The sequence below is a fragment of the Symsagittifera roscoffensis genome, chromosome 4 (genome assembly GCF_963678635.1).
Source record: "Symsagittifera roscoffensis chromosome 4, txSymRosc1.1, whole genome shotgun sequence".
NCBI classification, from domain to species: Eukaryota; Metazoa; Xenacoelomorpha; order Acoela; family Convolutidae; genus Symsagittifera; species Symsagittifera roscoffensis.
Window position 1 is genome coordinate 78,247,402 of NC_087065.1, and position 14,753 is coordinate 78,262,154.

A 14,753-nucleotide genomic window follows, 5' to 3' on the forward strand; every position below is an offset into this window, starting at 1 on the left:
CTAATAAACGGCTAATAAAATCAATATGATAGAAAGTAACTAGTTGTTTGCTTGAGTCTTCTTGTTGGCTAATGAGAGCTAATAAACGGCTAATAAACTCAATATGATAGAAAGTAACTAGTTGTTTGCTTGAGTCTTCTTGTTGGCTAATGAGGGCTAAAAAACGGCTAATAAAATTAATATGATAGAAAGTAACTAGTTGTTTGCTTGAGTCTTCTTGTTGGCTAATGAGAGCTAAAAAACGGCTAATATAATCAATATGATAGAAAGTAACTAGTTGTTTGCTTGAGTCTTCTTGTTGGCTAATGAGAGCTAATAAACGGCTGACCACCTTCAGATTTTACAGACGCAATCAATATGATAGGAAGTAACTAGTTGTTTGCTTGAGTCTTCTTTTTGGCTAATGAGAGCTAATAAACGGCTGACCACTTACGATTTTACAGACGCAAATAAATATGATAGAAAGTAACTAGTTGTCTGCTTGAGTCTTCTTGTTGACTAATGAGAGCTAATAAACGGCTGACCACCTTCAGATTTTACAGACGCAATCAATATGATAGAATGTAACTAGTTGTTTGCTTGAGTTGTCTTCTTGTTGGCTAAGGAGAGCTAATAAACGGCTGACCACTTAAGATTTTACAGACGCAATCAATATGATAGAAAGTAACTAGTTGTTTGCTTGAGTTGTCTTCTTGTTGGCTAATGAGAGCTAATATACGGCTGACCACTTAAGATTTTACAGAGGCAATCAATATGATAGAAAGTAACTAGTTGTTTGCTTGAACTGTCTTCTTGTTGGCTAATGAGAGCTAATAAACGGCTTACCACCTTCAGATTTTACAGAGGCAATCAATATGATAGGAAGTAACTAGTTGTTTGCTTGAGTCTTCTTGTTGGCTAATGAGAGCTAATAAACGGCTGACCACTTAAGATTTTACAGACGCAATCAATTTGATAGAAAGTAACTATTTGTTTGCTGGAGTCTTCTTGTTGGCTAATGAGAGCTAATAAACGGCTAATAAAATCAATATGATAGAAAGTAACTAGTTGTTCGCTTGAGTCTTGTTGTTGGCTAATGAGAGCTAATAAACGGCTAATAAAATCAATATGATAGAAAGTAACTAGTTGTTTGCTTGAGTCTTCTTGTTGGCTAATGAGAGCTTAAAAACGGCTAATAAAATCAATATGATAGAAAGTAACTAGTTGTTTGCTTGAGTCTTCTTGTTGGCTAATGAGAGCTAATAAACATCTAATAAAATCAATATGATAGAAAGCAACTAGTTGTTTGCTTGAGTCTTCTTGTTGGCTAATGAGAGCTAATAAAGGGCTAATAAAATCAATATGTTAGAAAGCAACTAGTTGTTTGCTTGAGTCTTCTTGTTGGCTAATGAGGGCTAATAAATGGCTAAAAAAATCAATATGATAGAAAGTAACTAGTTGGTTGCTTGAGTCTTCTTGTTGGCTAATGAGAGCTAATAAACGGCTAATAAAATCAATATGATAGAAAGCAACTAGTTGTTTGCTTGAGTCTTCTTGTTGACTAATGAGAGCTAATAAAGGGCTAATAAAATCAATATGTTAGAAAGCAACTAGTTGTTTGCTTGAGTCTTCTCGTTGGCTAATGAGAGCTAATAAACGGCTAATAAAATCAATATGATAGAAAGTAACTAGTTGTTTGCTTGAGTCTTCTTGTTGACTAATGAGAGCTAAAAAACGTCTAATAAAATCAATTTGATAGAAAGTAACTAGTTGTTTTCTTGAGTCTTCTTGTTGGCTAATGAAAGCTAATAAACGGCTGACCACCTTCAGATCTTACAGACGCAATCAATATGATATAAAAAAACTAAATGTTTGCTTGAGTCTTTTTGTTGGCTAATGAGAGCTAATAAACGGCTGACCACCCTGAGATTTTACAGACGCAATCAATATGATAGAAAGTAACTAGTTGTTTGCTTGAGTTGTCTTCTTGTTGGCTAATGAAAGCCAATAAATCGCTGACCACCTTCAGATTTTACAGACGCAATCAGTAAGACAGAAAGTAACTAGTTGTTTCCTTGAGCCTTCTTGTTGGCTAATGACAGCTAATGAACGGCTGACTACCCTAAGATTTACAGACGCAATCAATATGATAGAAAGTAACTAGTTGTTTGCTTGAGTCTTCTTGTTGGCTAATGAGAGCTAAAAAACGGCTAATAAAATCAATATGATAGAAAGCAACTAGTTGTTTGCTTGAGTCTTCTTGTTGACTAATGAGAGCTAATAAAGGGCTAATAAAATCAATATGTTAGAAAGCAACTAGTTGTTTGCTTGAGTCTTCTCGTTGGCTAATGAGAGCTAATAAACGACTAATAAAATCAATATGATAGAAAGTAACTAGTTGTTTGCTTGAGTCTTCTTGTTGACTAATGAGAGCTAATAAACGTCTAATAAAATCAATTTGATAGAAAGTAACTAGTTGTTTTCTTGAGTCTTCTTGTTGGCTAATGAAAGCTAATAAACGGCTGACCACCTTCAGATCTTACAGACGCAATCAATATGCTAGAAAAAAACTAAATGTTTGCTTGAGTCTTTTTGTTGGCTAATGAGAGCTAATAAACGGCTGACCACTCTGAGATTTTACAGACGCAATCAATATGATAGAAAGTAACTAGTTGTTTGCTTGAGTTGTCTTCTTGTTGGCTAATGAAAGCCAATAAACCGCTGACCACCTTCAGATTTTACAGACGCAATCAGTAAGACAGAAAGTAACTAGTTGTTTCCTTGAGCCTTCTTGTTGGCTAATGACAGCTAATGAACGGCTGACTACCCTAAGATTTACAGACGCAATCAATATGATAGAAAGTAACTAGTTGTTTGCTTGAGTCTTCTTGTTGGCTAATGAGAGCTAATAAACGGCTGACCACCTTCAGATTTTACAGACGCAATCAATATGATAGCAAGTAACTAGTCGTTTGCTTGAGTCTTCTTGTTGGCTAATGAGAGCTAATGAACGGCTGACTACCCTAAGATTTACAGACGCAATCAATATGATAGAAAGTAACTAGTTGTTTGCTTGAGTCTTCTTGTTGGCTAATGAGAGCTAATAAACGGCTGACCACCTTCAGAATTTACAGCCGCAATCAATATGATAGGAAGTAACTAGTTGTTTGCTTGAGTCTTCTTGTTGGCTAATGAGAGCTAATAAACGACTGACCACTTATGATTTTACAGACGCAAATAAATATGATAGAAAGTAACTAGTTGTTTGCTTGAGTCTTCTTGTTGACTAATGAGAGCTAATAAACGGCTGACCACCTTCAGATTTTACAGACGCAATCAATATGATAGAAAGTAACTAGTTGTTTCCTTGAGCCTTCTTGTTGGCTAATGACAGCTAATGAACGGCTGACTACCCTAAGATTTACAGACGCAATCAATATGATAGAAAGTAACTAGTTGTTTGCTTGAGTCTTCTTGTTGGCTAATGAGAGCTAATAAACGGCTGACCACCTTCAGAATTTACAGCCGCAATCAATATGATATGAAGTAACTAGTTGTTTGCTTGAGTCTTCTTGTTGGCTAATGAGAGCTAATAAACGGCTGACCACTTATGATTTTACAGACGCAAATAAATATGATAGAAAGTAACTAGTTGTTTGCTTGAGTCTTCTTGTTGACTAATGAGAGCTAATAAACGGCTGACCACCTTCAGATTTTACAGACGCAATCAATATGATAGAAAGTAACTAGTTGTTTGCTTGAGTTGTCTTCTTGTTGGCTAAGGAGAGCTAATAAACGGCTCACCACTTAAGATTTTACAGACGCAATCAATATGATAGAAAGTAACTGTTTATTTGCTTGAGTCTTCTTGTTGGCTAATGAGAGCTAATAAACGGCTAATAAAATCAATATGATAGTAAGTAACTAGTTGTTTGCTTGAGTCTTCTCGTTGGCTAATGAGAGCTAATAAACGGCTAATAAAATCAATATGATAGAAAGTAACTAGTTGTTTGCTTGAGTCTTCTTGTTGACTAATGAGAGCTAATAAACGGCTAATAAAATCAATTTGATAGAAAGTAACTAGTTGTTTTCTTGAGTCTTCTTGTTGGCTAATGAAAGCTAATAAACGGCTGACCACCTTCAGATCTTACAGACGCAATCAATATGATAGAAAAAAACTAAATGTTTGCTTGAGTCTTTTTGTTGGCTAATGAGAGCTAATAAACGGCTGACCACCCTGAGATTTTACAGACGCAATCAATATGATAGAAAGTAACTAGTTGTTTGCTTGAGTTGTATTCTTGTTGGCTAATGAGAGCCAATAAACGGCTGACCACCTTCAGATTTTACAGACGCAATCAGTAAGACAGAAAGTAACTAGTTGTTTCCTTGAGCCTTCTTGTTGGCTAATGAGAGCTAATGAACGGCTGACTACCCTAAGATTTACAGACGCAATCAATATGATAGAAAGTAACTAGTTGTTTGCTTGAGTCTTCTTGTTGGCTAATGAGAGCTAATAAACGGCTGACCACCTTCAGATTTTACAGACGCAATCAATATGATAGCAAGTAACTAGTCGTTTGCTTGAAACTTCTTGTTGGCTATCGAGAGCTAATAAACGGCTGACCACCTTCAGAATTTACAGACGCAATCAATATGATAGGAAGTAACTAGTTGTTTGCTTGAGTCTTCTTGTTGGCTAATGAGAGCTAATAAACGGCTGACCACTTATGATTTTACAGACGCAAATAAATATGATAGAGAGTAACTAGTTGTTTGCTTGAGTCTTCTTGTTGACTAATGAGAGCTAATAAACGACTGACCACCTTCAGATTTTACAGACGCAATCAATATGATAGAAAATAACTACTTGTTTGCTTGAGTTGTCTTCTTGTTGGCTAAGGAGAGCTAATAAACGGCTGACCACTTAAGATTTTACAGACGCAATCAATATGATAGAAAGTAAATAGTTGTTTGCTTGAGTTGTCTTCTTGTTGGCTAATGAGAGCTAATAAACGGCTGACCAATTAAGATTCTACAGACGCAATCAATATGATAGAAAGTAACTAGTTGTTTGCTTGAACTGTCTTCTTGTTGGCTAATGAGAGCTAATAAACGTCTGACCACCTTCAGATTTTACAGACGCAATCAATATGATAGGAAGTAACTTGTTGTTTGCTTGAGTCTTCTTGTTGGCTAATGAGAGCTAATAAACGGCTGACCACTTAAGATTTTACAGACGCAATCAATATGATAGAAAGTAACTGTTTGTTTGCTTGAGTCTTCTTGTTGGCTAATGAGAGCTAATAAACGGCTAATAAAATCAATATGATAGAAAGTAACTAGTTGTTTGCTTGAGTCTTCTTGTTGGTTAATGAGAGCTAATAAACGGCTAATAAAATCAATATGATAGAAAGAAACTAGTTGTTTGCTTGAGTCTTCTTGTTGGCTAATGAGAGCTTAAAAACGACTAATAAATTCAATATGATAGAAAGTAACTAGTTGTTTGCTTGAGTTTTCTTGTTGGCTAATGAGAGCTAATAAACGGCTAATAAAATCAATATGATAGAAAGTAACTAGTTGTTTGCTTGAGTCTTCTTGTTGGCTAATGAGAGCTATTAAACGGCTAATAAAAACAATATGATAGAAAGCAACTAGTTGTTTGCTTGAGTCTTCTTGTTGGCTAATGAGGGCTAATAAACGGCTATTAAAATCAATATGATAGAAAGTAACTAGTTGTTTGCTTGAGTCTTCTTGTTGGCTAATGAGAGCTAATGAACGGCTAATAAAATCAATATGATAGAAAGTAACTAGTTGTTTGCTTGAGTCTTCTTGTTGGCTAATGAGAGCTAATAAACGGCTAATAAAATCAATATGATAGAAAGTAACTAGTTGTTTGCTTGAGTCTTCTTGTTGGCTAATGAGAGCTAAAAAACGGCTAATAAAATCAATATGATAGAAAGTAACTAGTTGTTTGCTTGAGTCTTCTTGTTGGCTAATGAGAGCTAATAAACGGCTGACCACCTTCAGATTTTACAGACGCAATCAATATGATAGGAAGTAACTAGTTGTTTGCTTGAGTCTTGTTGGCTAATGAGAGCTATTAAACGGCTAATAAAAACAATATGATAGAAAGCAACTAGTTGTTTGCTTGAGTCTTCTTGTTGGCTAATGAGAGCTAATAAACCGCTAATAAAATCAATATGATAGAAAGTAACTAGATGTTTGCTTGAGTCTTCTTGTTGGCTAATGAGAGCTAAAAAACGGATAAAAAAATCAATATGATAGAAAGTAACTAGTTGTTTGCTTGAGTCTTCTTGTTGGCTAATGAGAGCTAATAAACGGCTAAAAAAAATCAATATGATAGAAAGTAACTAGTTGTTTGCTTGAGTCTTCTTGTTGGCTAATGAGAGCTTAAAAACGACTAATAAACTCAATATGATAGAAAGTAACTAGTTGTTTGCTTGAGTTTTCTTGTTGGCTAATGAGAGCTAATAAACGGCTAATAAAATCAATATGATAGAAAGTAACTAGTTGTTTGCTTGAGTCTTCTTGTTGGCTAATGAGAGCTAAAAAGTGGATAATAAAATCAATATGATAGAAAGTAACTAGTTGTTTGCTTGAGTCTTCTTGTTGGCTAATGAGAGCTAATAAACGGCTAAAAAAATCAATATGATAGAAAGTAACTAGTTGTTTGCTTGAGTCTTCTTGTTGGCTAATGAGAGCTTAAAAACGACTAATAAATTCAATATGATAGAAAGTAACTAGTTGTTTGCTTGAGTTTTCTTGTTGGCTAATGAGAGCTAATAAACGGCTAATAAAATCAATATGATAGAAAGTAACTAGTTGTTTGCTTGAGTCTTCTTGTTGGCTAATGAGAGGTATTAAACGGCTAATAAAAACAATATGATAGAAAGCAACTAGTTGTTTGCTTGAGTCTTCTTGTTGGCTAATGAGGGCTAATAAACGGCTATTAAAATCAATATGATAGAAAGTAACTAGTTGTTTGCTTGAGTCTTCTTGTTGGCTAATGAGAGCTAATGAACGGCTAATAAAATCCATATGATAGAAAGTAACTAGTTGTTTGCTTGAGTCTTCTTGTTGGCTAATGAGAGCTAATAAACGGCTAATAAAATCAATATGATAGAAAGTAACTAGTTGTTTGCTTGAGTCTTCTTGTTGGCTAATGAGAGCTAAATAACGGCTAATAAAATCAATATGATAGAAAGTAACTAGTTGTTTGCTTGAGTCTTCTTGTTGGCTAATGAGAGCTAATAAACGGCTGACCACTTACAATTTTACAGACGCAAATAAATATGATAGAAATTAACTAGTTGTTTGCTTGAGTCTTCTTGTTGACTAATGAGAACTAATAAACGACTGACCACCTTCAGATTTTACAGACGCAATCAATATGATAGAAAGTAACTAGTTGTTTGCTTGAGTTGTCTTCTTGTTGGCTAAGGAGAGCTAATAAACGGCTGACCACTTAAGATTTTACAGACGCAATCAATATGATAGAAAGTAACTAGTTGTTTGCTTGAGTTGTCTTCTTGTTGGCTAATGAGAGCTAATAAACGGCTGACCACTTAAGATTTTACAGACGCAATCAATATGATAGAAAGTAACTAGTTGTTTGCTTGAACTGTCTTCTTGTTGGCTAATGAGAGCTAATAAACGGCTGACGACCTTCAGATTTTACAGACGCAATCAATATGATAGAAAGTAACTAGTTGTTTGCTTGAGTTGTCTTCTTGTTGGCTAATGAGAGCTAATAAACGGCTGACCACTTAAGATTTTACAGACGCAATCAATATGATAGAAAGTAACTAGTTGTTTGTTTGAACTGTCTTCTTGTTGGCTAATGAGAGCTAATAAACGGCTGACCAACTTCAGATTTTACAGACGCAATCAATATGATAGGAAGTAACTAGTTGTTTGCTTGAGTCTTCTTGTTGGCTAACGAGAGTTAATAAACGGCTGACCACTTAAGATTTTACAGACGCAATCAATATGATAGAAATTAACTGTTTGTTTGCTTGAGTCTTCTTGTTGGCTAATGAGAGCTAATAAACGGCTATTAAATCAATATGATAGAAAGTAACTAGTTGTTTGCTTGAGTCTTCTTGTTGGCTAATGAGAGCTAACGAACGGCTAATAAAATCAATATGATAGAAAGTAACTAGTTGTTTGCTTGAGTCTTTTTATTGGCTAATGAGAGCTTAAAAACGGCTAATAAAATCAATATGATAGAAAGTAACTAGTTGCTTGCTTCAGTCTTCTTGTTGGCTAATGAGAGCTAATAAACGGCTAATAAAATCAATATGATAGAAAGTAACTAGTTGTTTGCTTGAGTCTTCTTGTTGGCTAATGAGAGCTAATAAACGGCTAATAAAAACAATATGATAGAAAGCAACTAGTTGTTTGCTTGAGTCTTCTTGTTGGCTAATGAGGGCTAATAAACGGCTAATAAAATCAATATGATAGAAAGTAACTAGTTGTTTGCTTGAGTCTTCTTGTTGGCTAATGAGAGCTAAAAAACGGCTAATAAAATCAATATGATAGAAAGTAACTAGTTGTTTGCTTGAGTCTTCTTGTTGGCTAATGAGAGCTAATAAATGGCTGACCACCTTCAGATTTTACAGACGCAATCAATATGATAGGAAGTAACTATTTGTTTGCTTGAGTCTTCTTGTTGGCTAATGAGTGTTAAAAAACGGCTAATGAAATCAATATGATAGAAAGTAACTAGTTGTTTGCTTGAGTTGTCTTCTTGTTGGCTAATGAGAGCTAATAAACGGCTGACCACTTAAGATTTTACAGACGCAATCAATATGATAGAAAGTAATTAGTTGTTTATTTGAGTTGTTTTCTTGTTAGCTAAGGAGAGCTAATAAACGGCTGACCACTTAAGATTTTACAGACGCAATCAATATGATAGAAAGTAACTAGATGTTTGCTTGAGTTGTCTTCTTGTTGGCTAATGAGAGCTAATAAAAGGCTGACCACTTAAGATTTTACAGACGCAATCAATATGATAGAAAGTAACTAGTTGTTCGCTTGAGTTGTCTTCTTGTTGGCTAATGAGAGCTAATAAATGGCTGACCACCTTCAGATTTTACAGACGCAATCAATATGATAGGAAGTAACTATTTGTTTGCTTGAGTCTTCTTGTTGGCTAATGAGTGTTAAAAAACGGCTAATGAAATCAATATGATAGAAAGTAACTAGTTGTTTGCTTGAGTCTTCTTGTTGGCTAATGAGAGCTAATAAATGGCTGACCACCTTCAGATTTTACAGACGCAATCAATATGATAGGAAGTAACTATTTGTTTGCTTGAGTCTTCTTGTTGGCTAATGAGTGTTAAAAAACGGCTAATGAAATCAATATGATAGAAAGTAACTAGTTGTTTGCTTGAGTTGTCTTCTTGTTGGCTAATGAGAGCTAATAAACGGCTGACCACTTAAGATTTTACAGACGCAATCAATATGATAGAAAGTAATTAGTTGTTTATTTGAGTTGTTTTCTTGTTAGCTAAGGAGAGCTAATAAACGGCTGACCACTTAAGATTTTACAGACGCAATCAATATGATAGAAAGTAACTAGATGTTTGCTTGAGTTGTCTTCTTGTTGGCTAATGAGAGCTAATAAAAGGCTGACCACTTAAGATTTTACAGACGCAATCAATATGATAGAAAGTAACTAGTTGTTCGCTTGAGTTGTCTTCTTGTTGGCTAAGGAGAGCTAATAAACGGCTGGACCACTTAAAATTTTATAGACGCAATCAATATGATAGAAGGTAACTAGTTATTTGCTTGAGTTGTCTTCTTGTTGGGTAATGAGAGCTAATAAACGGCTGACCACTTAAGATTTTACAGACGCAGTCAATATGATAGAAAGTAAGTAGTTGTTTGCTTGAACTGTCTTCTTGTTGGCTAATGAGAGCTAATAAACGGCTGACCACTCAAGATTTTACAGACGTAATCAATATGATAGAAAGTAACTAGTTGTTTGCTTGAGTTGTCTTCTTGTTGGCTAATGAGAGCTTATAAACGGCTTACCACTTAAGATTTTACAGACGCAATCAATATGATAGAAAGTAACTAGCTGTTTGCTTGAGTTGTCTTCTTGTTGGCTAATGAGAGCTAATAAACGGCTGACCACTTAAGATTTTACAGACGTAATCAATATGATAGAAAGTAACTAGTTGTTTGCTTGAGTTGTCTTCTTGTTGGCTAATGAGAGCTTATAAACGGCTGACCACCTTCAGATTTTACAGACGCAATCAACATGATAGAAAGTAACTAGTTGTTTGCTTGAGTTGTCTTCTTGTTGGCTAAGGAGAGCTAATAAACGATTGACCACTTAAGATTTTACAGACGCAATCAATGTGGTAGAAAGTAACTAGTTGTTGGCTTGAGTTGTCTTCTTGTTGGCTAATGAGAGCTAATAAAAGGCTGACCACTTAAGATTTTACAGACGCAATCAATATGATAGAAAGTAACTAGTTGTTCGCTTGAGTTGTCTTCTTGTTGGCTAAGGAGAGCTAATAAACGGCTGACCACTTAAGATTTTATAGTCGCAATCAATATGATAGAAAGTAATTAGTTGTTTGCTTGAACTGTCTTCTTGTTGGCTAATGAGAGCTAATAAACGGCTGACCACTCAAGATTTTACAGACGTAATCAATATGATAGAAAGTAACTAGTTGTTTGCTTGAGTTGTCTTCTTGTTGGCTAATGAGAGCTTATAAACGGCTTACCACTTAAGATTTTACAGACGCAATCAATATGATAGAAAGTAACTAGTTGTTTGCTTGAGTTGTCTTCTTGTTGGCTAATGAGAGCTAATAAACGGCTGACCACTTAAGATTTTACAGACGTAATCAATATGATAGAAAGTAACTAGTTGTTTGCTTGAGTTGTCTTCTTGTTGGCTAATGAGAGCTTATAAACGGCTGACCACCTTCAGATTTTACAGACGCAATCAACATGATAGAAAGTAACTAGTTGTTTGCTTGAGTTGTCTTCTTGTTGGCTAAGGAGAGCTAATAAACGATTGACCACTTAAGATTTTACAGACGCAATCAATGTGGTAGAAAGTAACTAGTTGTTGGCTTGAGTTGTCTTCTTGTTGGCTAATGAGAGCTAATAAAAGGCTGACCACTTAAGATTTTACAGACGCAATCAATATGATAGAAAGTAACTAGTTGTTCGCTTGAGTTGTCTTCTTGTTGGCTAAGGAGAGCTAATAAACGGCTGACCACTTAAGATTTTATAGTCGCAATCAATATGATAGAAAGTAACTAGTTGTTTGCTTGAGTTGTCTTCTTGTTGGGTAATGAGAGCTAATAAACGGCTGACCACTTAAGATTTTACAGACGCAGTCAATATGATAGAAAGTAACTAGTTGTTTGCTTGAACTGTCTTCTTGTTGGCTAATGAGAGCTAATAAACGGCTGACCACTCAAGATTTTACAGACGTAATCAATAAGATAGAAAGTAACTAGTTGTTTGCTTGAGTTGTCTTCTTGTTGGCTAATGAGAGCTTGTAAACGGCTGACCACTTAAAATTTTACAGACGCAATCAATATGATAGAAAATAACTAGTTGTTTGCTTGAGTTGTCTTCTTGTTGGCTAATGAGAGCTAATAAACGGCTGACCACTTAAGATTTTACAGACGTAATCAATATGATAGACAGTAACTAGTTGTTTGCTTGAGTTGTCTTCTTGTTGGCTAATGAGAGCTTATAAACGGCTGACCACTTAAGATTTTACAGACGCAGTCAATATGATAGAAAGTAACTAGTTCTTGGCTTGAGTTGTCTTCTTGTTGGCTAAGGAGAGCTAATAAACGGCTGACCACCTTCAGATTTTACAGACGCAATCAATATGATAGAAAGTAACTAGTTGTTTGCTTGAGTTGTCTTCTTGTTGGCTAATGAGAGCTAATAAAAGGCTGACCACTTAAGATTTTACAGACGCAATCAATATGATAGAAAGTAACTAGTTGTTCGCTTGAGTTGTCTTCTTGTTGGCTAAGGAGAGCTAATAAACGGCTGACCACTTAAGATTTTATAGACGCAATCCATATGATAGAAAGTAACTAGTTGTTCGCTTGAGTTGTCTTCTTGTTGGCTAAAGAGAGCTAATAAACGGCTGACCACTTAAGATTTTATAGACGCAATCAATATGATAGAAAGTAACTAGTTGTTTGCTTGAGTTGTCTTCTTGTTGGGTAATGAGAGTTAATAAACGGCTGACCACTTAAGATTTTACAGAGGCAATCAATATGATAGCAAGTAACTAGTCGTTTGCTTGAAACTTCTTGTTGGCTAACGAGAGCTAATAAACGGCTGACCACCTTCAGAATTTACAGACGCATTCAATATGATAGGAAGTAACTAGTTGTTTGCTTGAGCCTTCTTGTTGGCGAATGAGAGCTAATGAACGGCTGACTACCCTAAGATTTACAGACGCAATCAATATGATAGAAAGTAACTAGTTGTTTGCTTGAGTCTTCTTGTTGGCTAATGAGAGCTAATAAACGGCTGACCACCTTCAGAATTTACAGACGCAATCAATATGATAGGAAGTAACTAGTTGTTTGCTTGAGTCTTCTTGTTGGCTAATGAGAGCTAATAAACGGCTGACCACTTATGATTTTACAGACGCAAATAAATATGATAGAGAGTAACTAGTTGTTTGTTTGAGTCTTCTTGTTGACTAATGAGAGCTAATGAACGGCTGACCACCTTCAGATTTTACAGACGCAATCAAGATGATAGAAAGTAACTAGTTGTTTGCTTGAGTTGTCTTCTTGTTGGCTAAGGAGAGCTAATAAACGGCTGACCACTTAAGATTTTACAGACGCAATCAATATGATAGAAAGTAAATAGTTGTTTGCTTGAGTTGTCTTCTTGTTGGCTAATGAGAGCTAATAAACGGCTGACCAATTAAGATTCTACAGACGCAATCAATATGATAGAAAGTAACTAGTTGTTTGCTTGAACTGTCTTCTTGTTGGCTAATGAGAGCTAATAAACGTCTGACCACCTTCAGATTTTACAGACGCAATCAATATGATAGGAAGTAACTTGTTGTTTGCTTGAGTCTTCTTGTTGGCTAATGAGAGCTAATAAACGGCGGACCACTTAAGATTTTACAGACGCAATCAATATGATAGAAAGTAACTGTTTGTTTGCTTGAGTCTTCTTGTTGGCTAATGAGAGCTAATAAACGGCTAATAAAATCAATATGATAGAAAGTAACTAGTTGTTTGCTTGAGTCTTCTTGTTGGTTAATGAGAGCTAATAAACGGCTAATAAAATCAATATGATAGAAAGAAACTAGTTGTTTGCTTGAGTCTTCTTGTTGGCTAATGAGAGCTTAAAAACGACTAATAAATTCAATATGATAGAAAATAACTAGTTGTTTGCTTGAGTTTTCTTGTTGGCTAATGAGAGCTAATAAACGGCTAATAAAATCAATATGATAGAAAGTAACTAGTTGTTTGCTTGAGTCTTCTTGTTGGCTAATGAGAGCTATTAAACGGCTAATAAAAACAATATGATAGAAAGTAACTAGTTGTTTGCTTGAGTCTTCTTGTTGGCTAATGAGAGCTAATGAACGGCTAATAAAATCAATATGATAGAAAGTAACTAGTTGTTTGCTTGAGTGTTCTTGTTGGCTAATGAGAGCTAATAAACGGCTAATAAAATCAATATGATAGAAAGTAACTAGTTGTTTGCTTGAGTCTTCTTGTTGGCTAATGAGAGCTAAAAAACGGCTAATAAAATCAATATGATAGAAAGTAACTAGTTGTTTGCTTGAGTCTTCTTGTTGGCTAATGAGAGCTAATGAAAGGCTAATAAAATCAATATGATAGAAAGTAACTAGTTGTTTGCTTGAGTCTTCTTGTTGGCTAATGAGAGCTGATAAACGGCTAATAAAATCAATATGATAGAAAGTAACTAGTTGTTTGCTTGAGTCTTCTTGTTGGCTAATGAGAGCTAAAAAACGGCTAATAAAATCAATATGATAGGAAGTAACTAGTTGTTTGCTTGAGTCTTCTTGTTGGCTAATGAGAGCTATTAAACGGCTAATAAACACAATATGATAGAAAGCAACTAGTTGTTTGCTTGAGTCTTCTTGTTGGCTAATGAGAGCTAATAAACGGCTAATAAAATCAATATGATAGAAAGTAACTAGATGTTTGCTTGAGTCTTCTTGTTGGCTAATGAGAGCTAAAAAACGGATAATAAAATCAATATGATAGAAAGTAACTAGTTGTTTGCTTGAGTCTTCTTGTTGGCTAATGAGAGCTAATAAACGGCTAAAAAAATCAATATGATAGAAAGTAACTAGTTGTTTGCTTGAGTCTTCTTGTTGGCTAATGAGAGCTTAAAAACGACTAATAAATTCAATATGATAGAAAGTAACTAGTTGTTTGCTTGAGTTTTCTTGTTGGCTAATGAGAGCTAATAAACGGCTAATAAAATCAATATGATAGAAAGTAACTAGTTGTTTGCATGAGTCTTCTTGTTGGCTAATGGGAGCTAAAAAACGGATAATAAAATCAATATGATAGAAAGTAACTAGTTGTTTGCTTGAGTCTTCTTGTTGGCTAATGAGAGCTAATAAACGGCTAAAAAATTCAATATGATAGAAAGTAACTAGTTGTTTGCTTGAGTTTTCTTGTTGGCTAATGAGAGCTAATAAACGGCTAATAAAATCAATATGATAGAAAGTAACTAGTTGTTTGCTTGAGTCT